This window comes from Mus caroli, unplaced genomic scaffold (genome assembly GCF_978045245.1).
Source record: "Mus caroli unplaced genomic scaffold, Mus_caroli_1 scaffold_7, whole genome shotgun sequence".
Taxonomy (NCBI): Eukaryota; Metazoa; Chordata; class Mammalia; order Rodentia; family Muridae; genus Mus; species Mus caroli.
In genome coordinates this window covers 134,714,088-134,741,900 of record NW_028227262.1, presented here as the reverse complement: position 1 = coordinate 134,741,900, position 27,813 = coordinate 134,714,088, and the positions used below count along the sequence as shown (strand labels likewise).

At 38.8% G+C, this 27,813-nt stretch overlaps 1 protein-coding gene across 3 annotated transcripts in view; it reads left to right on the top strand.

The window, feature by feature from the left end:
• The first annotated feature begins 2,405 nt into the window (after positions 1–2,405).
• Positions 2,406–27,813, top strand: part of Foxp2 (forkhead box P2) — a 543,295-nt gene continuing 517,887 nt past the window's right edge. For all 3 annotated transcript variants that reach the window (XM_085840817.1, XM_085840813.1, XM_085840818.1), the window contains exon 1: positions 2,406–2,874. The gene's annotated coding sequence lies outside the window, so the exon portion shown is untranslated. The remainder of the gene's footprint in view (positions 2,875–27,813) is intronic.

Here is a 27,813-nt window from a genome sequence, read left to right as displayed (position 1 = left end):
AGAAACATTTCTCTTCTCTTTAGGAATTCAAACCTAACTTAGGAGGGTCCAGACTCCTCTGTAGTCCATCATTCTTCTCTACTTTCTCAGTACACCTGGCAAGAAGGAGACTTAACTGGGGTGGGTGTATATTCGGGGAGGGAGGAATAGCCAAAAGGCTCTGGAAACCTTTAGATTATTCGGTTACCTTTATACACCAGGCCCAGGAAAATCTACTGCCTTTGGGTTTTCAAGGATTCCCACGTGAGTTTTCTACTCTTCTCTTTTTCTAAAGCATTTCAAATTAACTCAGAGTATATTTTATTTAGGTTTGTTGGTGAAGCACAGACGCCTAACCCCCCACTTTTCAGAAGGGGGTGGAGGCAGGTTTTGGATCCTTTCTTAATGCTAGCAAGAGCTGTTTCCTTTTTAAAAAAAGATTCGGACTCTGCAGACTCCTGAATCTTCATTTCTCAAAAGACCACTTGAAAGAGTGAGAATATCATTTGCGAGCAGAGCACCCAGGACGACCAGAGTTTTAAAGGTTCACAGAAAGCTCCTCAATTCAAAGCCAAATCTCACCCCAATTCCTCGCGCTCCGGGCTAAGGCGGACTTTCCAGGACCAGCCCTGTGGCTTATTGACAAAAGTTGGTTTCTCTAGCAAACCTGGTGGTGTGTTTACAGATGTGGGTGTTACAGGGTCGCCGCTTCCTCCCTATAGAGAACTGCAGGTTTGCAGGTTCTGAATTTAGTGTGTGTGTGTGTGTGTGTGTGTGTGTGTGTGTGTGTGTGTGAGAGAGAGAGAGAGAGAGAGAGAGAGAGAGAGAGAGAGAGAGAGAGAGAGAGAGAGAGATCTTTCGCTCTGCCCTTTAGAGAAAGGGCGAGTTGGTGTTTGAGGAAAGGAAAGACTAAAAAGGCACGTGTTGATGCTGATCTTCTTCCACCCCATCCCACCATCCCCTCTTGTACTGAATGAAGCTGTGTGAAAGTTCTCAGCTCTTTCTCTCCGGAGAATTGCTAGAAGGCAGCCTAGCCCAACTCCCCCGACCCCCTGGCTTCTTGGCTATAGCTATTCGGTGGAAAGTTTCTGCGCCTGTGGAATCGCTGCGCGACAGATTCGGCAGCTCGGCTGCAAGCTCCAGCGGCGGCGCGTATTGAATGCGGGCGGCTAAGGGTTAGGGGGCCAGCAGCCGGGGAGGGGCTGGCGGGAGAACCGCAGGACGGAACTTCCTTCCCAGAGCTAGGGTGGAGAGGGGCATCTTAGAAACTCTCCCAGATTCAAGTCACAGGACCCGTCAGGGCCCGCTTTGATCTCCTCCGGCCCTTTCTCTGTCATCTCTCTCTTGGTCCTGCTCAGGCCAGCCAGCTAGGTCGCACCACGCACAGGGGAGGAGGGACCTGGTGGCAGAAACCGAGCCAGAGCATCCCCCAACACCCGGGACACAGCTTTGAAGTGCACTGCGAGCGGGTTCTGGCAATTTCTACTTTTCTTTCATTCCTGTTATTTTTTTCCCCTAGTCATTGATCCAGTCAGTCCCCAAAGCCTCATACTTTAAAAACAAAATTACACCTTGGTGGTGCCATCTTTTTTTCCAAGTCCGGCTTTGGTGACCTGGGCTGCGCGACTACATGGAAGCCCTAGCAGTACTGGCCCCAAGTGAGACAGGAGCAACGACAATGAAGAGTGAGAAAGGTTCTTCCTCTCCATCCAGGCCGCAGAGGCGCACAGAGGAGAGAAAGGCCAATCAGCGTGGCTGTGTTGGCGCGGGCTCCCTCTGTGACACTCTGCTTTAACTACCTGCCACCAAGGGCTTCGGATCCCTTCGAGGTTTTCTGCACTTCACGTGGAATCCCCTGTTTCATTTGCCAGCAGCTCCGTCTGCTGAGAGGACGTACTTTGGGGACTGCCAAGAAGCAGCAGACACAACTCGGCTGTGCCAATACAGCATACGGTTTTGTTCTCGCCTCCCTCCCCACCCCCATCCCCGACTCGCCGTCTGGGGCGGCATGAGGAGGCGGAGCAGGAGGTGGGGAGAAGGGTGGGGGTTGGGGAATCGGGGCAGAACAAACAAGTTCTCTAGCGAGTTGTTTACATAGCAGGTGGACCTGACGTCATCCAGGAGGCTCCACCGCAAAGCCCAGCGACGTTCTGGCCCGCGATTTCTCTCATCTCTGGAAAAAGTTGGGGGGTGGGGGACATGAAGAAATTGATGGAGTTCAAACCACTTTAAAAAAATCATCATCATAATCATCATCAACAACAACAACCCCAACTTAGCAAAGTAAGACAAAACAAGTGCCCCAACAGTACTTAAGAGTGTTCTAGGAGGTCCCTTCCCCCAGCCCGCCCCTCATAGGAGAAGCTGCTCGGCTCCCAGAGTGTGCATAGTTTGCATCGCCAACAACTCGCGCGCGCACCCGGGTGCGCGCGCCCGCCGGTGCACGCACACATACACTCACATACGCACACACTCACATACAAGCGCGCGCACACACACACATACACACAGACACACAGACACACACACACACACACACACATACACACACATACATACAGAGATCCGGGTTGTGGGGGGAGCTGCCAGCTCGAGACAGCGCGAGCCTCCGAGAAAGCGCGAGACACGCCGGCGCGTGCAGCTCCCGGGCCGCAGCTTCGTCCGGGCCGGAGCCCGGAGCCACCGGCAGTTCATCGGTCAGTGCCCGCCCAGGGCATTTATGCCGCGGCCGCGACTTCCCGCCGCAGCTTCCTCGGGTCCCCCCTCCCCTGGTGTCCCCGAACTCGCGGCCGCGGCTGCCTGGACTCGAGCGTGGGTGTGTTGTTCCGGGGCTTCTGCGTGGGTGCACAGCGGGTGCCACCTCCTGGGACGCTGCCCTCGGGGTCCCTGATCGCGGTAAGTTTCTTCGCCCTCACTCAGACGCTCTGCACTCCGCACCCCACCCTGTCCCAAGCACAGCCACGCGCGGCCAGACTGCGACTTTGCTCCACGCTGCTCCGGTCGCGCAGCAAAGTTTCGCCCCAGCGCCTGCTGCTCCGCGCTGTGGGGCCACAGTGACATGTGTCAGATTTCAACGTAGGGCAGGGGTCGCATTTGCGTTCGAGACCCAACATCGCCACTTGTTGTTTCTTTGCATTTTGCTGTGTGATGGGGAAAGGAGTGTGTAGGAAAACGAGATTTCTCTGTGGGCTCCGGAATGAGTTATTTATTTATTTATTCATTTATTTATTTATTTTCGTTTTGAATATGCAGAATGTTGTCTCATCCAGAGAAGCTGGAGGAAGAGATGTGTCGAAACACCAGATGTGTTTGTTTACTCTTATAAAAAATGTTTGTTGTCTTTCCCTCTTCCTTCCCACTCCCCCTAGGGAAGAGAAACAGCAGTAGAAACATGTGGTGGTTAGAAGCGCACACTTTATTGATCAGACTGCTGACCTTTATTTACTAAAGCGGGCAAGTGCACATTTCTTGGGTCTTAGGCACTTCTGTGTTCATCTCATATGTACTTATCCATCCAGGAACCAGAGAGGCATCAAGGGGACACTTCTTTTCTCTCTAGTTAAGAAACTCCTGGCCCCTAGTGACTCCTGAGATAACCTTGCATTTCTCGGGGCCACTCCTGATCGCTCTCTTCCACTCGTCTGCTAGCCAGCAAGGCCGGCGGCTTCCCTCTGGATCCTTCTTGGTTTTACTTTCTTCCACTTTGGGAAGTGCTCCTTGTTCTGGGTGTGGGTGTCACAGCTTGCAGCCCCTGGGGGAGGGCGCGTGGGAGGGGCACAGACACCTTTGTGAGAAAGGGTTTCTCCCTTGCCTTTCTTTTTCTTTCTTCTCCTTCCTTCCTTCCTTCCTTCCTTCCTTCCTTCCTTCCTTCCTTCCTTCCTTCCTTCCTTCCTTCCTTCCTTCCTTCCTTCCTTCTTCCCTCCCTCCCTCCCTCCCTCCCTCCCTCCCTCCCTCCCTCCCTTCTTTCTTTCTTTCTTTCTTTCTTTCAAACCTGTGAGTCCTAGGTGACTGGGATCAGTGCTGGGAGTGAGGGAAGATCAACTCCAGCCTCCACCAAGTGCTCTTGGAGAGGCATTTGTGACTGTAGGTGCTGGCTAGACTCTCCAGGTGATCACGGGCACTGTAGGTGCACCTCTTCTTACCCTCAGGCCAGAAGTGCCCTGAATCTCCTTCTTAATGAGGGCCCCAGACCCAACTAGTGCTTGGACAGGAAAAAAAGTTGTCTTTCTAACTTTAGACCCTAAAAACTCATAGGTAAGTGTCCCAGGACCTGGAAAGCAAAGGGCCATGCTTTTATTATTAGAAAAAACATTCAAGACACAGATGTGTGCAGGCTTTCCGTCCTTTGAAAGTGAAATCATTTTGCATTTGCATTTTGCACAGGGTAGAGTCCAGAGGCCAAACTGGCCAGGATTTAGGGGGCTCCTCACAATCGGGAATCCCCCCAAGGGAACTAGACCCATCTGTGTATTTGTTTATTCAGCTCTTAACCAACAGATTTAAACCACTAAGTGGACAGCTGCTGTCTGCAAGACTTGAATCCTTCCCCCACCTTTCTTCTCACCACATGTTGAAATCCACTCAGCTCCTTGATCTCTGGGCTCATTCCTAGACTGCTCCTTGCTTCCAGGTGGTCAGGTCTTGGGATGTGAGATGCATGAAGTAGCCTGGGTGAGTTCTACTCAGGGGCTTAGGGGGGGAATCAAGTGTGTGAAAGACTCCTGGTACTGTATGAGGTATGCATCTTTGCAGTCACAGATTCAAGAAGCCCTTAAAATACTCCCAACATACCCAGGAGGAACATGGAAGTAGATTTACTTAGTTGCAGGTAAGCCCCAAGGGAGGAGGAGATTCTCTGGTGTCAGGTAGCAGAACTGGACATTTTACAACTGGAAGTATTTGCAGAGATTTACTTTGGAAAACAAGTTTGACTGGAAGGCACATCTTTGCATGGTGTCCTAGCTCCCAAGAGTTTGTCTTAGGCAGCAGTGGAGAGAAGACTGAGAAACCAGTGCCTGCATTTGAGGTAGAAACTGAAGAAGAGATGGGCTTTCAGATAGCTTCATCCCAAAGTCTGCAGTGTGACATACCTCGGGCAATGTTTTATGTTGTGAAGAGCCCTGTTTATCTTTTCTGTCACTATGAATTATGACTAAGGATATTCTCAGTGTGCTGGAATTTTTAAATGTAATGTTTGTTTAATGCTGTTAAACACAATTTACAGTTTTGATTTATTTGTATCTCCATTAATAGAGTGCATATAGTTATAGGCACTGGGGTCATTGGGGCCATAATATTTTATGTCTGCATTAGAGTTTTACTTCTTTTCCCTCCTTCCTTTCTTTCTTGCATCCCTCACTCCATCCCTCTATTTCTTCAATTAATCAGGTTCAGAAGTTTGTTCAGCTGAACACTTCCTTAAAACAGTCCTGGGCAAAATTGTTACCCAAAATTAAGTGAAAGAATTCTTAGCTGTAATCAAGTTTCTGGCTTTTAAGGAGCAGAGAAGCCTGAAAGTAGCTCTGTCTGGGTTAGTGGCTGAAGACACACAGTCGAAAAGGATCGACCTGAAGTTCACTTTCAGACATCCAAAAGTAGAATGTATTGCAGAATGATTTTTGACATTCAGTTTAAATATGAATACAACACATGCATTTTATACAGAGATGGTTAAAGTGTAGCCATTGTCTATTGCAACCAATCAAGTAATTAAAAGGAAATTGTGTATGGATATAATAACTATGTACAGTTTATCAGTGTTTCAACAAAGCCTTATGTTTTTGGGTACTGTTACAGAGTTTTTGTGTGAAAGGACTCTTAGCCTATTTGGGAGATGTATGCACTGGAGGCTACAACACTGCAGTTTCCTTTCTGTGTACTCAGGACAGTGCGGCAATTGACTTGGAAAAAACTCTGGAATTTTCTAGGAATTTTAAATAAGAAGGGGCTCATCATGTGAGGAAAGAAAAGAGGTGAACAGATGAGCATTGGAGTAGGCATAAGCAATTGGATAACCAGAGGTTATATTCTCTTTAAGTTTCAAACAAACAAAACAAATCTTCCTGGATGGTTCTGAGGTTTTATTTGTGGAAGGCATATTTACACATGTAAAAATAGCCAGCTGGTTTGATTCACATTCTTAGAGAATATAACAACCTAAAGAACTGAGATAAACAAATTTACCAGGTATTTTGATTGCAAAAGAGGAAGGGAAGTATACGGAACTTAATTACATGAAGAGGATGATATTTGTTATCTTTTAGTAGTTACAGTTAGCTCTGTTCAACACATTTGTCTCTTTCAATGTTGACAATCTCACGTTGAACTGGCTATTAGTTATATTTACAGAAAGTTAAATAAAGTAAACAGACTTGCACTTTCCACTTTTCTAAATGATATCAAAGAAATGCCCCTGACTATAAAGAGGAAAATGTGATTTTAGGACTGAGATCATGAATAAGTTTTCTTGGCTAATTCATTATAATAATAAAAGTAAAATTTAAATAAATATTGTTTAATTCAGACATCGTAATACTTTCCAGTCGCTAATATTTTGGCACCCTTAAACTATTTTATGGTTTTTGTGAAAATTATTTGTACTTGTCTGTATGGGCACCAAAAAGTTCTAAGCAGTGTCCCAAATGAAAGTCAATGAAATTATAATATTGGTGTAGGAATTTGAAAGCAACCTCATATGGCCCCTCATTTATAAGGTTTCTAAAGCCTGAACAAATCCAAACCGGAAAAATTACTTTTCGTATTTTAAGGGCTTCTGTAAAAACTTACGTGGTTAGAACGTAAAAGACACATATATCCAATGTTCAAGGTTCACAGACAATTTAAAGCTGACTCCTATTTAAGGCTGTATTTAGAAGAAATAAAACATTTTTAGGTCCAATTGTTTATCTCTTGGATATACTTAGACTAAAGTTATGTCATGTCTATAATCTTTATCAAGGAAAATAATTTAGTTTTGAAGTTTTGTCTGAAATCTCTAGATTTCTGCATGAGGTTTCTCAGGTCCTCTTTTACTGCTTTCTTATGGGTTTGTTCTGAACTTCCTGCTGCTCTGTTTATCAGAACTTCAAAGTGGGCCCCATGACCACTTCTGTTTGTTTTATCTTCCATCTTAATTAAGCATTGCTGGGAGGGCTATCTAAAAACCTGCTTAGTTCTCTTTTACAACCTAGCATTGACTAAATGAAAATTCATTATTGCCGAAGTCTATCAACACCCATGTTGTCTGGGATTCTTCCCTTGTATCTAGTGTTGCTTGATATAATAAATGTTTTTGTCACTTGCATATTTCCCTGTTTTGTTACCTTTGACTTATTTTTATATTTATTCCTTCATATGCTCCATGTATTCATTCACCTTCTTACCACCCCCCCAAATTAACTATTTATTGTGAAATATGAGGAATAGCATGACTAAGAAGCCAGGAGTGAGGAGAGGGATGCTAGGGAAGGTTTCCATGTGCTGTTGTGATGTCAGTAATAATAAACAAACAACAAACAAAGCCAGCCATGCTTGTGGTGATCTGATTCCCTTCATTGTGTTTGTTAAAGCTATATTTTAAAAGCAATATTTTGGTAGTTTGTTGTCTCTACAGTAGAGAGTAGCTTTATTCTTTATTTGTTTGAATAATTTTAGTAAAGTGTCTTATTTTGTAGTTGAAGTGATCTGGCCTTCATGGTCATGCACACTGATATGTGCCTAGAAGCCAATGGCTATTTTATCTGTGCTTCTGAAACAGAGAATACTGGCATAGTCCTGGTTCCGCTTTTGGAACCATGTTATAAAGAAGTGACTTACAGCCAGCGATTTACTCTTTCACTTCATTTTGAAGTATTGAACTTTGTTCTCCTTTACTGGGTGTGTATTTGTACACAGTCCCAACTGACCGCCTACAAGTGGAAGTCTACATTCATTTCAACCCATATCAATCTGTCTACAATTTTCTTTTGAAAGCATTTTTCACATCAGCCACCTATGCTGGCCCTGGTTAACCTTTTGATTCCCTTGATTTGTGAAGGATGCATTCCTGAATTCAACTTTCTAATCAGTTCTGCTCTGCTCTCTCCTTCCTGTGATTCACCAAGGAGACCCACAGCATCCTTCCCCTTTATATTGATAGATGTGTCAACTGACATCTTCATCCCTTTCTGCTCTGGCAAATTATTTTCATTAGCAAGAGCGAATAAGATTTAATGTTGAAAAAGCACATCGCTGTGAAGCAAATGAAATCCCAAGGGGCTTTCAAGCTCTCAGCATTTTTAGTTTATTAATGTTCTCCAATTTTCTTCAATTTCTGTCTTGGAGGACTTAAAATATACTTTGTGGAAGATAATGTTGTCTCAAAATTTATTTAAGTTTTTAACAGTTCCTTTTAAAGATTTTCTAGTATGTCTAAAAGGTGAAAGCATTAGAATGTCCTAGTTTTTGAAAAAAAAAAAAAAGGTTAAGGAACTTTGAATTCCTCAAACAAAAGGTCCAAGTAGAAAGAACTTTAAAGGTTTTTGTTTGTTTGTTTGTTTGTTGATTGGTTTTGTTTTTGTTTTGTTTTGTTTTTGGTATTCATTTATGGTTTTTTTCTTTGTTTTTTTGTTTGTTTGTTTGTTTTGCTTTTGATCTCAATGTCTGTGTTTACTGGATGGTATTTTCTGTGAAAGCCTCTATACCATTTTAGTATTTATTTTCCATGACAGCAATGATTTTGTAACTTTTTCTAAACATTAAGGAAAAAGTAAACTTGCTTCTTAACATGCAATTCAGAAGGAATGGAACAGGTGAGTGGGGGGCACATGTAGAAAAAATAAAGTTTCTCCTTTCCTGACAGTTAGGAGAAACTCGCCATACATTTTTCATATAACTTAACATATTGAAGCTCATATTTAAAAATGAGAAATATCATCTATTCTTCAGTTACTTTAGGGTACACTTTGGTTTCCTCTATATGCCTGTGTTAACGTTCAAATCCTCCCCACCCCACCCACAACTTATAGCCTGCCTTTAGGTTCATGAAATGTCAGTTAAATAGGTCTTCACTATACAAGTGTGCTAAACCAAAGCTCTGGAAATGGTCAGATGAACCATGAACTATTACAGCCGTTTGTTTTGCATCTCCACACACCACATCATTCTGCATGGGGGCAGGACTTCTTTAATATTGCTAAGTTACTCTCCTATTCATCTTTTAACATCTCCTTAGGCCTCACAGCCTCTAGGGATGAAAGACAAAGACCTCACATAAGGTCCTGCTGTTTTTCCTGTAACAGTGTACTCTGTAATAGGGAACTCTGGCCTTCCCTGCTCAAAGGGAAATGGGCTGCTTCTTACCTAGGTGTGTTTCTCCGCATTCTCCATTTGGAATGCTGTGCACTAGGGTGCCTCTGCCAACGCCAGCTCTCTGCTCTGATGCATTTCTTCATATCTAAATATTCTGACTGTCCTTCCTGAAGTACGCATGCCCACTGGCTGCACTTTATTAGTGTTACTGCATATTATTTTTATCCATAGCCCCATAGTCCACTGGAATTTATAAAAAATTTCTCCACTATAATGTTCACTCTGCGATGAAATGCCTTCAGTGTGTTGTATTTTCCATGATCGTATACACCCAGAATTTAATGGAGTGAACTACATGTACATATAAACTAAATCTAGTGTGGTGTGATCTACATGATGATATATATTCAATGTGCCATATCTTTGATGATGTGCATCCAGTGTGTTACATTTTCTGTTATGATAAAAATTTAACATGGTGTATATTCAATGATGGTATAAATCTGGTGGTGTATTTTCCACTATGATATATATCCAGTACAGTTTTCTTCATAAAGGTGTACATCCATTGTGGTATATTTTCCATGATAATGTACTCCAGTGTGATTTATATTTCATGATGACAGACACCCAATATAATGCATATTATATAGATATGGAGATTTTTCTCTGTACACTGCTTAGAATAGTACATTGCATTGGCTAGGAACTCCATACACCAATATTAAATTAAGAACAAGAAGTTCAGAATGGAGAGATGGCTCAGCCCTTAAAGGCTAGACTCACAACTAGAAATATAAGAATGAGTAGATTGCCGGGCATGGTGGTGCATGCCTTTAATCCCAGCATTCAGGAGGCAGAGGCAGGCGGATTTCTGAGTTTGAGGCCAGACTGGTCTACAGAGTGAGTTCCAGGATAGCCAGGACTACACAGAGAAACGCTGTCTTGAAAAAAAAAAACAAAACAAAACAAAAAAAAAAAAAAAGAATGAGTAGATCATAAATACCTCAAGATATTACTTCTAACTGCCTTTGTAATATTTTTATCTTAATTTTTCATCCTATAACATTTGAGTGTCGTATCACATTAGAAAAACTGTTTACTATTATATTGGCAAAATCATGGCTCTTGTCTCAGGTGGGTACATATGATGACTAGTTTCCTGTAGCCCAGATTTAGCCCCAGTGGCCTGGAACTACTATGTAGACCAGGCTGGCCTTGAACTTACAGCAATCCTCCTGCCTCTCTTTCCCTTATTTTTAGTCTTTAGAAACAATATTACATTTTACAATTGAAAATTGTGAGTGAATATTTGTGCTTAAGACCACAAACTACCAATAGGTGGGTATTTCACATAAAAACTTTAAACACAAGTTAAACTGGCTTATTTTGCCTTATATCTTAGTAGGAATAGTACCAGCAATATGTATACATGGTTCTAATGGTTATGTTGTCAATAAAGTATGGGTAATCCAGGTGTTCCTGGGACTTGTTGCTGATATATAGAGAAAAATCAAGATTATATTTATATATAAAATTGCATCTTTGTAGTGAGAAACATCATACATTTATAAATTCCTCTCTCTCCATCCATTTATCCATCCATCTATTCATTCATACATACATACATACATACATACATATACAACTAGCTAAGTCTATCCGTTCATTCATACATGCATCTTTCTGCCCTAAACAGGACAAATTGAAGATTTATGCTTTGATGAAAAGTCCATGTCTAAACTTAAAACCTCACATGGTTTGTTGAAATTGCCTGTGGCTACTGAAATATAAATAAGAGATGCAACAGTCCATGTAGTGCCACACAGATACTTTCTTATAACTGCAAAGCCCTGCAGAACTTCTTCAGTGCTGCCCCTTGGATACTCAGTGCTTTCCATGGCTCTCTCTGATTATTCTCTTTGCCCACATACTCTGTCTTCATTGGAACCAATAAACATTGCATTCAAGGATTTTCTGATGAAAATTTTGCAAATCAGAGTGAGATGAAATTTTGAAAATAGCTTAATTGCTATCCCAGATAATAAAAGTAGCCAGTTTGCCTTACTATGCAGATCCCCAGAGATCTGCATTTCTGTTTGACAGCTAACTATATCTATTATCATTGTGAGAGTTTTAGATGATACTTCCTCCAGAATTAAATATATATATATATATATATATATATATATATATATATATATATTGGATTAGCTTTATGATTACTTCCAACTAAAGCATCTTAAGGAACATATGGAATCAAGTTTGAAGCTACAAAATATTCTCTACTTACTACCACATAAATCTACACATAAGCATGAAAGAAGAGATGGATTCTAAAATAGAAACAATGCCAACAAAAATCACCAACATTGCTTTTCTTCTGTTGTATAGCAGGAAGCATAATGATTGAATTAAAATGGAAGGCTATTTTTTTCCCAAGTTGTTTTGTCCACAAGCTGTCTTTGAGGCACTCTTTTTCCCAGATAGAAAATGAAGCCTCATCTCTAGGCAGGATCCTAAAACAAGGACAGGATAGAGAATATGGAGGTAATCACATTAGGATCAAGAAACACACACTCAAGCACCTGACAGTCTCTTCTCTGAAGGTTGGAAACTCACATTCGACGTTAATTTACTCACAATTTTTCCCTGGTCCTCTGTTGAGTCGTATATTTAGCTGTTGATACAGAAATAGTTGGGAATGCATTTGATAAATTTGCCTTAAAAATAATTTAAAAGTAGACATGCTGGTCAGATTTCTCAGGAGTAATGAGACTTTTGTCTAAGCCCGGTGGCACGAGTTTGAGTCCCAAGACTCACCTGGTAAAATCCTAAGTTGTCTTCTGACATCCACTATCATTTAGGGCCTCACAAACCTAAATATATCTGAGAAGAGACTTCATTTTGTCATTGCTTCCACATTTAACCTGTGGACATATCTCTAGGACATTTTCTTTAGAAATATAACTGATGTAGTAGGGCCAAGCTTATGGTGGGGTGTTCCATGTCTGGACATGAGGTCCCAGACTGTATGAGAAAATTGTCCACGTGAAGTAGAAAATCAATCCAGTAAACAGCATTTCCAGAGTCCTTCTGTCAGTTCCTGCCTCCGGGGTCTGCTTTCCTTGATGACGTACTGTGACCTGTAACCCAGATAAACCTTTTCCTCTCCTCTATGGTATTTATCACAGCAAAAGAAAACAAATAAAATTTTTTGGGCTGTCTGAGTCATAATTTCTATTAAGGACTGGTGAAAATGAAGTTTGTGTTCCTCTGTGAACATAGATACTAGCTGGGTAGTGCTAAAGAATTAACTTTGAATAATAAGCACCAGCATCATTGAGGCAAAATCTGGGAAGTACTTTCTCCCTGGGTTAACACATAGTAACAGTGGTCTAGAGAGGCCCAAGGCTGTGTCTAAAGCCAGAAGGTGAACTTGACAAGGTTTAAGGGTCTTCTACGTGGTACTGGTTTTAATTAGCGGAGGGGTTAGATACAGCTAGGACTTGGCACTTCGAAGGGCACCACAAGTGGACGTATAGGCTCAATTTCAGTGTAGACTCCTTTGTGATTGGCGATTCCAGGACTGGGATGGCTATCACGGTCTGCAGTAAGTGTGGAATTATAGTTACTTGAGCATACCAGACAAGGTGTGTGTGTCTCTGTGTCTGTGTGTGTGTGTCCACAATCTAAAAACCAGAAAACTGGAGCTGCCCAGGTACTTGGGAACCCAGAAGATCATGAGTCCTAGATGTCAGACACTGACAGGTTTGGAGTTAGGCAGTTGGATTTTGTTTTGCTTAAGTGTTTATTGCTGGTCCTACTAGAGGACCTAAATTTGATCTCTACCATCCATGTGGTGACTCGCAAGTGTCTGTAACTCTAGTCCCAGGGGATCTGATACTCTCTTGCCTCAGCAGACACCAGACATGCACATGGTTCCCGCAGCAAAACACTTCTGTTCATTAAATAAATGCATCTAAAATGAATAGAAGGGAGGAGAGAATGCATGGGTGGAAGTCGTCCTCGACTGTCCACACACACGTGCTGTGGCAGGTGCTTGCATGGGTACATTCACAGTGCACAAATTGGCGTAATAAATCAGCTTCTACATTTATTACTTCCATTGCAGCCAGTTGTTATAGTCAATAACATTAAGCCATTGCAGAACTACATGTATATTTCTCAGGCTATTCTACAAACAGGTAAAAGGTAATTCATTTTTTTCAGGTCTAAGTGGCAATAGATTTCACATCATCTGTTCTCTTTAATACCCATGTAAATTTGATCTGAAAAAAATAACTTCATTAGCTAAAACAATTCCGAATTTTAAACATGAGTATGTAATAATTCATGTGATAACACACAGCACTGCCAGTGTTAAGTTTTGTTTGCATTTTGGAAATATTTTGCTTTAAGGACTTAAAGCATGCCTAACTTATTTATTTTTTTAAATTAAGTATATAGGTATTTTGGCCTACATGGATGTTTGTGCCTGACCCATGTGCCTGCTACTGTCAAAGCCCAGAACAAGATATCGAATCCTCTGCACCAGACAGCTGTGAAAGCTAGGAACTGAACCTGGGTCCTCTAGATGAAACACTTATGCTCTTAACTGCGGGGCCATCTCTCAAGCCCCTATTTGAGTATATGCATACAAACATTTGACAGCAAATGTAAAGAACTCATGGATAATGAAAGTAATGTTAATTTATTATCACAAGATTTACATTTCTTATAGAAAGGTGTTTTAAAACTTGAATGTGGTTGAAAACAATTCTACTTTTACATGTTACAAGTCATGAAAGTGCAAAGGTATTTGATTATATACAAAAAGAAAATTTATTGCACATTTGAAATTCCATTTTAAGATAAAATATTTGTTTGCATATTTCAGAGCCTCATGTTCTTTTCAGAAAGTCATCACCTTTAATATGTTGTGTTAATGATGATCCATGTAATTGTTGAATGTTAAATTAATCTTTCATCATGTTTCAAGCTCCTTTGCCTTCTCCACTCTTAGTGAAATATATTTTTTTGTGTGAATGGCAAGCTTCTTTCCATTTTTAGAGTGACTCTACATTTTAATGAGTTCAGAGCTGTATCATTTTGCCATCACAGTTGAAGTACAGACCAGCTTCATTGCCTTCATCCCATTTCTTCTATGTAGCTTTTAGTCTTCCTTCCTGATTCTTGATTCCTCATCCCTGATGACCGCCAATCTGTTTTCAAAGCCTGTGAAATATTCTTTACTTGTTCGGAAATGTAACTTTTGGAATCAGAGCTTTTTGTTTAGCTAAGGGTTTCTGAGGTAAAACTGTGTAGTTATACCATTCTTGAGATTGCCAGAATTGATTTTCTGTTTTCCCTTTATAATTGCTTAGAGTTTGGAATTTTCTTAGTTTTTATCCATATGCTGATATCTATCTATCTATCTATCTATCTATCTATCTATCTATCCATCCATCCATCTATCTCTGTCTATACATACATATACATATATAGCCTAACCTGTGTGTGTTTTTCCTTGGCTATGAACACAAAGCTCTTTACTGTTTAACTGATAACATCTATGATTAACCTTCGGGCTTTGCCTAAGCTCTTTCCAAACATAGCTCTACCACCAGATTCCCCTCTTGTTCTCACTTTTAAAAAATCTTCTTGTTCTCATAGGTGTTTATTTTTATGCCTTTTCAGCCCTTGGAATCTTCTGTTTGATTGAAATAGATGAGGTCTACTCATGTAATTATTTCTTCCAAAAGAAAGAGGCTCCTTATCAACTATTTAACAATATTCAATTGTTTATTTATCTCTCAATCATGGATGCATTTTATTCCAACCACATAGACACTCATAGAAATTTTAGTAATCAGACAGAACACAGCAATCCTAGAGTAGAAAGAGATCTTTGAAATAATAAAATTAAACTAATTATCCAATCCCATCCCAAGCCTAATAGAAATGTAGCTTGGAAACTGTTATCTGAAAGTGTCAGTCTCTTTGTCTATGTCTGGTGATATGTAAACAAAAGGAGAATGCCAGAGACACTTTTAAGTAAAAAAACGTGATTTTGAGGGGGGCTATGTTGAAATGGAAATATACTAGGGAACCAAGATTGGAATGGACAGGGACAGAGTGGAGACTTGTCCCATATGTTTGCTTCTGTCAAAATTATCTTATTTAGACTTAGAGAGTGGCTTCTAAGCATTTCAGTAAAAAAAGATTTACTGTTACATTGTCCTCATGTGCATGATGCTTTAATTCCTGCACCATTCTTCCTTACCTTGGATGGAGTCGGTTGGAGTCAATTAGTCTCCACTTTACCTTTGCACCTTCTATTTGCAAAGCATATTTCAAACTGACCACCTTCTGTATAACTGGAGTTATATTTTTCAATATTTTTCTTTCTCTGTTGGCCTAGTAAAGTTAGTTTTCTTTAGTATTCTCTATGTGCCACAGTAATGCGTATTTTAACAAAATTATATTTACTGAAGCTTCTTGTTAACATGTATTCATGTGTGAACAGTACAGTGTATGTGGGCTCTGACCAACACTTGTTAGCAAACATTCCTTTTGTTAACGTTCCTGTCATTTATTTTATATGAACTTTAGTTAGCATAGGATGTGAAGAATTAGTTTTTACAAACGATTTGCACATTGGGGAAATGTATAACTCTTTAACCCAATTTTACCTGCTGTCAGCTGTCTACTGTTTAAAGGACTTCTGATTATTTTTTTTCTGTCAGCAATTGTGCCACCAATAACCTTTATTAATTTATTTTATATTTTATTTAATTCGTTTTTTAAAAACGGGCAGAAAGTACCCAAGAACGGAGCCTGTGGCTTTACTAGTGTGGCACACTTGGGGAGATTCTTCACAGAGAGAAACCTTCCATTTAGGAAAGTTAACCTTCACATATGATGAGAAGAGAGCCTGTCCAATGTTCCACATGTCACCTTCTCTATACTCTGAGACTCTTTTCTAAAGAGCCATGAGCAGTTAATGCTGATTGAAAGTGGTAAGAGCTCCTGCTTGCAAAATCTGCAGAAATAGGAGAGGTCCATGGGAGAAAGCCTCTTATCCCAGATGTTGAGAACAATTTCAAAGTTAAACAAATAGTAATGGCTTAAGTCCAAGTTGGCCATAAGAGAATTTCTCCATATTTTCCTTGGTTCAGATACTCTGCAGCTAAGGCATTTCCTTGATCCACTAACTGAGTAGCATTGACAGTATCAAAAACAAGTTTGAGCACAGCTTGTTTTGGACAAATCAATGCCAGATTGTTATCTATCTATCTATCTATCTATCTATCTATCTATCTATCTATCTATCTATCATCTGTCTGTCAGTCTGTCTGTCTATCCATCTATCTATCAATTCACAAAGCATCTGCTTAATAACCTGATCTGAATTTTGTTGAGGATAACGTTGAGATATTTATGTTTATTTTCCATAATCTTTTAATCTTAAAAATAAAATGCTTTGCCCATATGTACTTGTCCGTTCCATTTTCAATTTTAAGATTATTAACTATTGTTCAGTGATAACACTTTTGGGCTTTCTAACAAGTGTATTAAACTTTGATCCTTTGGTTTTATACAATTACCTTTAAAGTGACATGTATTCTTCTTGACCTTTGATTTTCTTCTTAATCATACCTTGAGATTTTATTCCATCCCATATTTTTCATCCAGGATTCAAGAGGTTTCTTGTCTGTTGTCTGATCATCATTGGCATTGTCACCAAATTGAAGGCTTAGCTCTTCCTTAGTGTTTTCCCACACCTAAAGAGATGGGGAGATGCTCTTAGAAATGTTTCTGTGTCCCTCCAACCCATTGAGAATATGTTACACAGCACTGAGCATTGTCTCTCTGCTATTTTTGGCACATGAGTCATTTCTGAGATTGAGTATTCCCAAGAAAGTCTACACTTTCTTTGTGCTTTTCCTACTCTGTTTCTTCACGTATTCCTTTCAGTGCTAAAGGATTATAGCTTTACTTTTAATAATGCACAATTTTAATAACTGAAATATCAAAGATACACTTGCATTGGATGTTTTATCTCAAGCTATTGTATGTAGCAGGGGTCAGCATACCCTTTTTGTAAAGGTCTAGATAGTAGTTGGTATACTCATTTCATACCCAAGGTAGTTGGTATAGACAATTTAAACCCTCTTTTGAAATTATCCATTGTACTAAATATAAGTAGATGTGAATGGTATTGAAATGTATGAAGATACATAAATGTATGTTGCATTCCTGTACATTTTCTTTCTGAACATTTTGATTTTAATGTTATATCAAATTTATATTTTATAAAATATAGACATTCCTTATTTTTTATTCAACTCCATGTTTGCCTTACAGACTATTTAAAGTCATGCAGTGATCCAGCTTAACCCATGACTATGTTCTGCTAGAGACACATAACTAGAGTTTCTCAGTGAATATAACCTATTTCTAAGACACACAACACATTTCAGTATATTTGCTTGGCAATAAAACATTAAAATAGTATGGACTTTCAATAATTGTTTCATAAGGTCTTTCATAAAACAGCTATTTGTTTTCAATGTAGTTGAATCTTAAGTAAGTAGTTTTTAACATATTCTTTAGAGAAGATAGGTTAGCAGCCAGACAGTAGTTTTATATGGCCAACTTTAGGCATAATGAATATCACATTATATATTTTAATAATAACATACTACTTGTTGAGTCATTAGAGGCTTAGATACTGGTTCAAGGGGAATGTATTAACTTTCTGCCAGAGGTTGGTGCATAACAAAATGCCAGGAACATTCTGAGGTAGGTAGAAATGTCCCAATGCATCCAGGAAATGTCCTCATGCTCATATGAAAAGCAGAACTTAAGGCAGCTGTAGATACAGGACACATGACATGTGGGAAGCTTGTGGCTGGACTGAGATGTCTGAAACCTGATATATCATCAGAATGATCCCTTGGTTACATATACTGATTTGCCTTGAGGTAAGAAAGATGTCCACCTATGTGTGCAATGTACATGTGTCCTGGCATTTCTTTATGCTTTATGCTGCAGAATTTGTTCTAACATTTGATGTACATTTGGAGGTCATTCCTTTAAATTTAAGGTGATGGGGGATGTGAAGATAGGTGACAGGGAGCAAAAGCTTATTTTCCTTTATATTCTTTCTTCCACAGCATTTAGCTAGGTAGTGGATGATGGAATACTTCCTCCTCTTTTCTTCCTCCACCTTCCTTCTTTCAGTCTTTATTTCCCCACCCGCAACGTTCCACACACCTCACTTTAACAAGGACGTCTGACCTAGAAATAACATCTGAGAGTTGTTTATAAAATCAATTAAGATAAACACTTTTTAATTCTTAAACTTATGTATGAATATATATATGCAAATATGTATTTACTGTTCAACATCTTAAATAAATAAACTGTGACTTTTAGCTTCCAGCTACTTATTCACCTCCACTGTTCTGCCCTTTGAACTCATTTTGAATTTCTTTGTTCTAGATCCTATGTGAACTCCGTTCTTTGTTGTGTTGAGGCTTATTAAACAATTTAGTCACATAATACTTCAATTACTTGTGAAACAACTTAGGCCAGAGATGAATTGTATTATTGTTTGCATATTAAAATTTTGATTTAAATTTTAGCCTAGGGGATTGTCATTATATGGAATGAATTTTGCTTGTTTGTATTTTTTTTTGTTTGCTTTTTGAGACAGGCTTTTTCTGTGTAACCCTGGCTGTCCTGGAACTCACTTTCTAGACAAAGCTGGCCTGCCTCTGCCTTCTGAGTGCTGGAATTAAAGGCATGTGACACAACAATATGGCTTGAAATTGGTTTTATGATGGTATACATGATATTTTATCAAAGTTTTAGTCAGAATGGACGTTGAAATGAGTAGAAATTTTAAGTAAAAGCATTTATGGAGAAATCAGGCTAATCATTTTTAGATTTAAGAAAACAAGAAATGAAATATTTATGAGTCGGGGCTTAGAGAATGCAGACCAGGCTGTGGTTTCAGTGCATTACTTACAGTGCGACCTAAAAAGCCCAAAGTGCAAAAGATCTAATGCAGCCAGGTGTGAGGGCTGCAGAGATGCCAAGGCTAATGCACCATGATGCTTTTGCTCCTAAGTATTTTTGTTTCTTTTTCTTTTTAGTTTTTGAAAATGTTACCAGAGGTTAAGGGAAATACAACTGCTTGATTGTGAAGGTGATTCAAATTTAAGAAAGAGTGAATTGAAAACTATTGATTCATGTGTTTCTTCTGCAGCCCTAATTGTTCAAGCAGCACAGTGTTCCTTTCTGTTTTGAAATCACACTTCCCAACAAGATGGTGTAGTCACATTTAATCTAGATTAATTATATAAGAGCAATTTTAATAGTACTATGTATTAATACTACAAATTAATATAAGTAGTACTATATATATAACTTAGTAACCTAATTTAATATGTAGTAGTAAACGTAAAAGTAAATTTAATGTGTTTTCTGATATGATTATTTGGCACTTATACAAAACACCTGTCCTGGCTAATTTTAAGTCATCCTGACACAGACCAAAGTTGTATGAGAGGAGGCAACCACAATTAAAGGAAATGCCTCTGTAAGAACTGGGTGTAGTTAAAACTATATGATATTTTAAAATAAATTGGTGGTTCATAGGGGAGGACTGAGCCCATTTTCCATAGTGCCATCTCTGGGTTGGTGGTCCTGGCTCTATAAGGAAGCAGGCTAAGCAAGCCATGGGGAGCAAGCCTGTAAGCAGCACTCCTCCAGGGCCTCTGCATCAGCTTCTGCCTCTGGTTCCTTACAGTCCTGACTTCCTTCAGTGATGGACTCTGATATAGAGGTACAAGCCAAATAAATCCCTTCTTCCCAAGTTGGTTGTTGTTGTTGTTGTTGCTCATAGTGTTTTATTGAAGCAATAGAAACCCCAAATAAAACAATGCCAATTATGTCAATTATGTAATACCACTAGTTAATATACCACTAGTTGCAGGGATCAATCATCTTTTGTTGCTAGGATATAACAGAATTTATTCAACACAATGCTCTAACACATTTTGAACATGATATGCTTCTAAAATTTAAAACCTCATGCTATTGAGGAATCGTCTTGGCTACAATTTAAATAAAAAATTTCAATGTGATATTTTTGCTGTTCACAAGAATAATTTGGGAGAAACTGTTACAAGGCTGATTACCAAGTCTGATCTGGATTTTCCTGGTTTTCAGTTCCTCAATTGAGTAGAACAGAAACATGCAAGTTCACGTATAGAGAACAAATTACATAAAGGGATATTACTAGAGTTCTTTAAGTAGGACAGAGTTGGAAACAGAAATAAGAGAGACTGAGAGAAAGATAGTTATGCTGTCAGTGTGTTTAAAGGTGGAACATTTTACTTTGTGCCAGTTTCTGTAAAATGATCTCCCAGAACCAAAGTCAATTATTTTTTTTAAAGTCACCATATCCATGATTCTTACTGAATGAATTATCATAGTCATCGATTTAACCTTATATAAAATTGAAATGAACATTGCAGGTTTTTTCCCTGAGAATTTCACTAGGTATTTTGAATAAAATTCATTTAAAGTTTAACATGCTTTCTCAAGTTTGTTTGTTTTCTGGTTAGAATTGGGAATTCTTTTTTTTCTCACTGAAAATAACTGTTTTTAATATAATTAACTGGTGATTCAAAATTGATAGAAAATTGGGTTGCAATATTAATGTTTAAATTTAATGTATTTCCTTGAATTTTATATACAAAACCTATAACCAGTTGGTTAATGCATCAACTTCAAAACACTCCCTGTGTCTAGTCCAGCAAAGCAAAACAAAGGATATGAATTTTTAAAAATGAAATCATTAGCCTCTTTATTGCTGAAATGAGATACATACTTGCAGTTCTGAAATGATCTGATTATGAGCATTTGACTAGAAATGTTAAATATTCATATTTGTAAACATTTTACAGATGATATGGTTCTTATGTTTCTACTTGGATTGCTGTATACACTTTTAAAGAAAAATTAAAGAAGATGCATCATATGCTCTTTGAAGTGAAGAAAATAAATTACTCTTTTCTACACCATTATATAGTTAGCAAACCCCAGAACCCAGAATTATCTCTCCATAGTTCATATTGTTTCTTCTGGATAGTCACACTGCCCCTCACGAACTGGGCATCTGTGTTTTCAGAATGTTCTTTGGATGTCTTCTGTTGCTTCCTTTGTCTTTGCAGCATGTTGAAAGCCTTGCTGGGTTATTGTGACTAGAGATGTGGACCTGGCAGTACTGAGAGCCCGGAATCAGATGGGGAGCAAATCCTAGGCTTAGCCATATCCTGGTCATATTACTATAGACATGATATTTAATTCCTGAACCTAAAATATAAATGTTTAACATCTATATAGTACATCTGGAAAGACATCCTGTAGAACTTTCCCTTAAATGAGTGTGTGTCATGATCTTGCACAGTAGCTGCCAAAATTCAGTTGCCATGCATTTAAAATCCCCTTTCCAGCCTCTCCACCTTTCCTGTAAGATTGTCTAGATTTCCCATTTTTAAAAATAAATGTTCTTTTGTTTTGTATGTTTTTCATCTCACATACTAGCGTGCTGAGCTTATGAGGCAACTCTTTCTGTTAGGAAGCTTTCCTCATGACCCAGGGGGTGATGAGCAGCTGGAAGGAAGGGAAACACACAGGTACTGAGGTATCAAGCTCTTTGCCTTTGTCTCTTTAGCCCTGCAGTTCATTTATGAACAGCTAGTCCAGGAATATTCTTTGGAGGAAAATATGATTTCATGGATATGCTCAGAAGTCAAATATCATCTCTGTCTGAACCAGCATATTCTTAGACACTTGAAACATGAAACTTAAAAATTAATTTTGTGTTTTGTTTGTGGTATTGGCAAGTGATTTTACAATTGTTTATTCATGAACTTCTCTGAAGCTATTAGATGTGGCAAAACTAGACATTGCCCTATTTTGCTTTATGATTATTTTCCAGCACTTTCTTTTAAGGATCTATCAAGAGCCTTCAACCTCGAATTGCTTTTAAAGACAATGATTGCAGACTAATCAATTAATCATTACAAAAAGAAGAATTTTTGGAGAAATATTTTCTGTAAAATTATTAAATAATAAATTAAAAGTCCTTTTTTGGATATTGTTTTGACTTCTGTTAATATATGCCTAACATTCCATTAGTGGGTTTAGATAGCAGGATTTCATGCCAATTTTATCTATTGTAATTTTGGTTGTTATTGTAGGGCCTGAAAGCCTCTTTCTAGCTTGAAGCTAGGGTGGTAATTGTCTGCTTACTATGCTTTATGTTAGGGAAGCCAGTTTTGGTTTTGTTTTGTTTTTTAATTTTTAGTTTTATTTTGTTTTATTACTTTTTAAAATTTTATTTATTTACATTCCAAATATTTCCCCTCTTCTAGGACCCCTCTTTCCTTTGTTTCTGAAACATTGTTGCCTCCTATCCATCCCCACCTCACTCCCCCACCAGCATCCTCCTTCCCTGGAGCATCAAGTTTTCTACAGAATTAAGAACATTCTCTCCCACTGAAGGCAGACAAGGCAGTCCTCTGTTATATATGTGTCAGGGGCCATGGATCAGTTCATGTATGCTCTTTGGTTTCTGCCTTAGTCTTTAGGAGCTCTGAAGGATCCAGGTTAGTTGATAACATTGTTCTTATGTTTCCTTCAGCTCCTTCAGTTCTTCCCCTAACTCTTCCATAGGGGTCCTAGACCTCAGTCCAGTGGTTGACTGTCAGTATCTGCATCTCAGTCAGCTGCCGGGTGGAGCTTCTCAGAGGACAGCAGTGCTATCTAGGTTCCTGTCTGCTAACACAACATGGTAGCAGAAATAGTGTTGGAAGTTGGCCGGTCTCTGGATGCTCTTTCCTTTAGTCTCTGCTCCTAATTGCCCCTGTGTTTCCTTTAGATAGGAACAATTCTGGGTTAAACATTTTTGAAGATGTGTGGGTGGCCCCATGCCTCACCTGGGGCGGTGCCTATCTCATGAAGTTAGCCTCTTCAGGCTCCATCTCCCACTGTAACCTGGAATCACTTTATCTTGTGCTGTGAACTCTTAACAGAGCAATGTCTGCACTGCAGAAAAGTGTCCTGTGTCCTATTGGCTGCCATGTCACGTGTTGGCTATAGGGAAGTTTGATTGAAGATATCTGGCATTTCCCTTTGCAATCCCATAGGAAAAACAGCAACCAAAGAATATACATGGAGGGACCTATGGCTCCTGCTGCATGTGCAACAGAGGTTGGCCTAGTCGGTCATCAATGGGAGGAGAGGCCCTTGGTCCTGTGAAGGCTTGATGCCCCAGCATAGAGGAATGCTAGGTCAGTAAGGTGGAAGTAGGTAGGTGGGTGGGGGAGCACCCTCATAGCAGGGGGAGGGAAAATTATTTGCTGAGGGGACATGTGCTCAGTGGAAGAAAGGTTCGGCAAGTAATACATATTCTTTAGCTCACTGGAGTTGTCAGCATGTGTTAGTGAATCTACAAGGAAAAGCATATGCTTGAATGTGGTTACTGTGTGGGGTGGTAGACACAGTACTGTAACATTGGGAGCACTTCTTGATTGGGAATAATTGATTCTATGCCAATACACGCATTTTATAATTATTTTCAAGATCCAGTGCAGCCTTACAAATAACCTGTTCAAAAAATGTAGGAACATGGGGTTCTGTCCTATTTGGCTTACTTAAATTTAAGAGAAAGTAATGATGAGTGGTAATTAATTTAAATTAATTTAGCAACTAGTGAAAGGCAAAAATAAATTGCTTAGACATGGTCCAAGTTCACTATACCTGTTCAGAATATCAGTAGATTTGTTGCTTGGGTAAAAAAAATGTGCAACTGCTTTTATTTGAGTAAAATACAATGTAAATACAATAATGCTGGTTGAGTGTCCAGGAAAATCTGGTGATGCTTTAGTTTGCTGTTAACTTCAGGGATAGTTTAGAATAATTTGATTTGATTTTCAAAAGTTTCTCAATAAGAATTTAGACATGAACTTCTACTTCCTAGCCAAGCCTTCTGTATGAGTGTACAAAGATGTGTCTACTCCTTTGCCCATTCCAGGCTCCTCCCATTCAAAAGCAGCCATTTATGATTTACTGTCTTAGCTGTTTGAAGTTGATATTATTGTTCTCCTTTTAGCAATGTACTGTCCTTTGAATTGTGTGTGTACTTAACCTAATATCCAACTTAAATTTCATTAATTTGAACTATTAGCTATAATTATTTTTAAAAGGTGAATAAATATATAAAATTATATAAAATGTGGGTTGTCTAAGAGTGTTGATAGTGTAAGAGCTAGACTATGTCTAAAGTAACATTTTTACACAGAAATACATTTTGCAACATTAATAGTACACATACCCATTAGTTTCCAAGTTTTATGACATACATTTAACAGTCAAGGCATGTTTAAATTGTATTTATTTTGAATTACAATTTGGTGAGTATATTGTTATTGATAAATTAATGCACAGATCCATAAATGCCTATATTAATCTAGGATATCATATTGGGTTGCTTTTAACTTGCCAAATCTAGGTTACATAGAATGGTGAACTATACTTAAAAATGTTTGTCTGCCCCAATTTTAAAAGAAAAAATAGGCCTTTATACTTAACATGTGGAGCCGAGCAAAATTATAAGCAAACATTGTACAAGAGAACATCTAAGCTTTTGATATTTTGTTTGGTATTGTGTGTGAGAGACAGAAAGACAGAGACAGAGAATTGCAAGAGAGTGAGTGAGAGAGAGAATAAACACTGTATTCTTTTTGTTGTTGTTGTTGTTATTGCATATTTTCATTTTTAATTTCAAATGTGATCTCCTTTCCAGGTTTTCCCCCCTCCGGGAAACTCCCTATCCCATCCTCGTTTCCCCTTCTTCTATGAGGCTGTTCCTCCACTCACACATCCACTCTCACCTCCCTGCCCTCAATTCCCCTACACTGGGGCATCTATCAAAACTTCATATTCTTTATCTTCACTGATAGCTGTCCCTCAGTGGTAGAGACACCACTGAACCAATGAGCTCACAATTTTATTTTTGAGATGTAATTTATTTGCTTCAATAAAAGCAGGGCATTGCAAAAAACTTAATGAAGGTTTGTTATGTAATGATATTTGTTGAACTGATTTTAAACACTTAGCAAATCTGCATGTCCTTTATTCATTCTTTTATTACAAAGTATCTGTTAAATTCCTCTGTGCCTTTGATGTCTTGCATTATGTCCCATGTTGATAGTCCATTCTCATACTGTAAATTACAAATAGCAATTCACCTTTCTGGACCTTGGTTACAGCCATTAAATCAGATCACAACTCATTGAAATGTAAAACGGAAAATTTGAATGTTCTTTTTTCTACAAAATTAAGAATTTTTAAGAGACAATATTAATTTTATTTAAAAAAGGAAATCATGTAAGGTTTGTAACTTTAAGGAATTCCAATCTATCACCATCAAATTTGGAGCTCTGTGTGATCTATATGCTGACTTATCGTCCTAAATGCAATGCACCCAGATTCATTCTAACTGAATTCCTTTTCTTACAGCTTATTTTTACCTGGAGTTTTCAAAAGTTACCTTAAAATAACTTGTATGTTTTGTCATTAAATGATAGAAAACTCTCAGCCCTCTTACACTCTTAATTCTAGTCAAATGCAGATCTCACATTTTCAGATCTTTTATTTTCATGAGAGCTTCAAGAATTTAGGATTCGAGCATGTGCTGTGGCATATGGTGCATTTTCTGTCCTATTTTGTATACCAGCCCATTAAGAAGAGAAAGTGAAGTAAGTAATCTAAAAATAACTGTGCTGTTGGCCTAATTTAACAACAACATAAAAAAGTCTTCTGTGCATAAGTAAAGTTCCACATTTGCCTCCCCTGCTGGAAAAATCTCTCAAGCATGTTGCTACCTCGCACAGAATAACACCTCGGTTGGCACTGCTGCAGTTAGAAGGGCCGTTTAGACTTTATTTTTCTCTTCATGGTACTCTGTGCTGGCCCCAGTTACAACAAGTTCCTCAGTCTGATAAACCCACCTAACTGAGTCTTGAGCAGAGGTGAATAACTTTTTCTGGTAGATATTTATTTTTACCAAATCAACTGACGTGAGCTTGAATTGGTGATTTAAAAAAAAAAAAGGCACAACATCTATACTAGCCCTCATCACAAAAGGGTAGCGACAACTTTCAAAGCTTCTACGTTATTATTATTATTATTATCATTTTGACTGTTAAATTCATCACGCAGTCATCAGAGAGCAGTTTAAAATTGTAACCGTCTGTAAGGAGAAATTACATGGAAGTGCCTGTTAGAGCTTTACCTTGCCTCCGGTAGTTGCTAGCACTGACATTTGCAGACAATGGAGGTCCGCAAACTTTCTGGCATTGTCTATTCTGCCTTTCAGATTCCTGGGCATATAGGCCAGGAGAAAGTGATTCTCTAAGTTTAAGGCTTTGGACATTTTGGACATTTTGTATGATAATCCATTCAATATTGATTACAGACCCCAAGTGCCTCTAGAGCCTGACTGGGGGACATCAATAGTGAATGATGTGTTTCTTTCTGGTGGGGGAACTGCTCACCCTGATGTGTTTAAAGGCTTCCGCACTTATATTCAAAGGAATTTTTATTTCTTCCATAAGAGCTTTAAGAATTTAGTAGTGAGCATTTGCTGTGGCATATGGTGCATTTTAAATTTTAAAATACTTTTGAATCCTACATAAGCATTCATTCACTGATATGTTGACTAGTATGATCTTAGAACACTTACAAAAATACTTCAGACTTTCTAAAAGATAAGGTATGGAGCAAAATAGGAAAGGGGTTTTGTTAAGAAATAATAAGAGCCAAGTAATAGAAGGATTTTGACCATGAGCTACAGCTCTAGAAGGGAGATGCATGCTAGGCTGCTGTACCAGTGACTTTCAGGGAACCCCATTTATCCAGATCTACTGTCTTGTTGAAGTCTCTTCCCACAGTGACTCTGGTTTAGGAATGTCACTTGCTTTGGCCAATGGGCTATAAGTGAATATGATACAAGTAGGGGCATGATAACTGCTTACACATTGGATCTTCCTTTATTAGGACTCTGCTGCCACTATGTGCAGAAGTGAAGTGCAGTCTCCTTGAAGAAGAAATGCATCCTTGCCCTGCAGCTAGGAGGGGCACTGCCCACAGCATGCAAAACTCTAAGAAATTGTATGTGCGTGTATTTGTTTTAAGCTAACAGATATCAAACATTTGATGAATGATATGGGAACTTGTCTAGATATTCAAACTTATTTTTCTGCTTTCTTTGTCTTTCTCTTGTAGAAGTTACTTTGCTAAGATTTCTGCAAGAGGTGCTATAAAACCTTGCATCTGGTTGCAGACAGTTTAAACAGTCAGTGCTTTTCTTTGATTTCTCAATGAGGAAGGGTTGTCAGAGTCAGTGTAGCACTCATAAAAATCGAAGAGAATTGCAGTAGGTGTGTTCTGGGTGAGCTA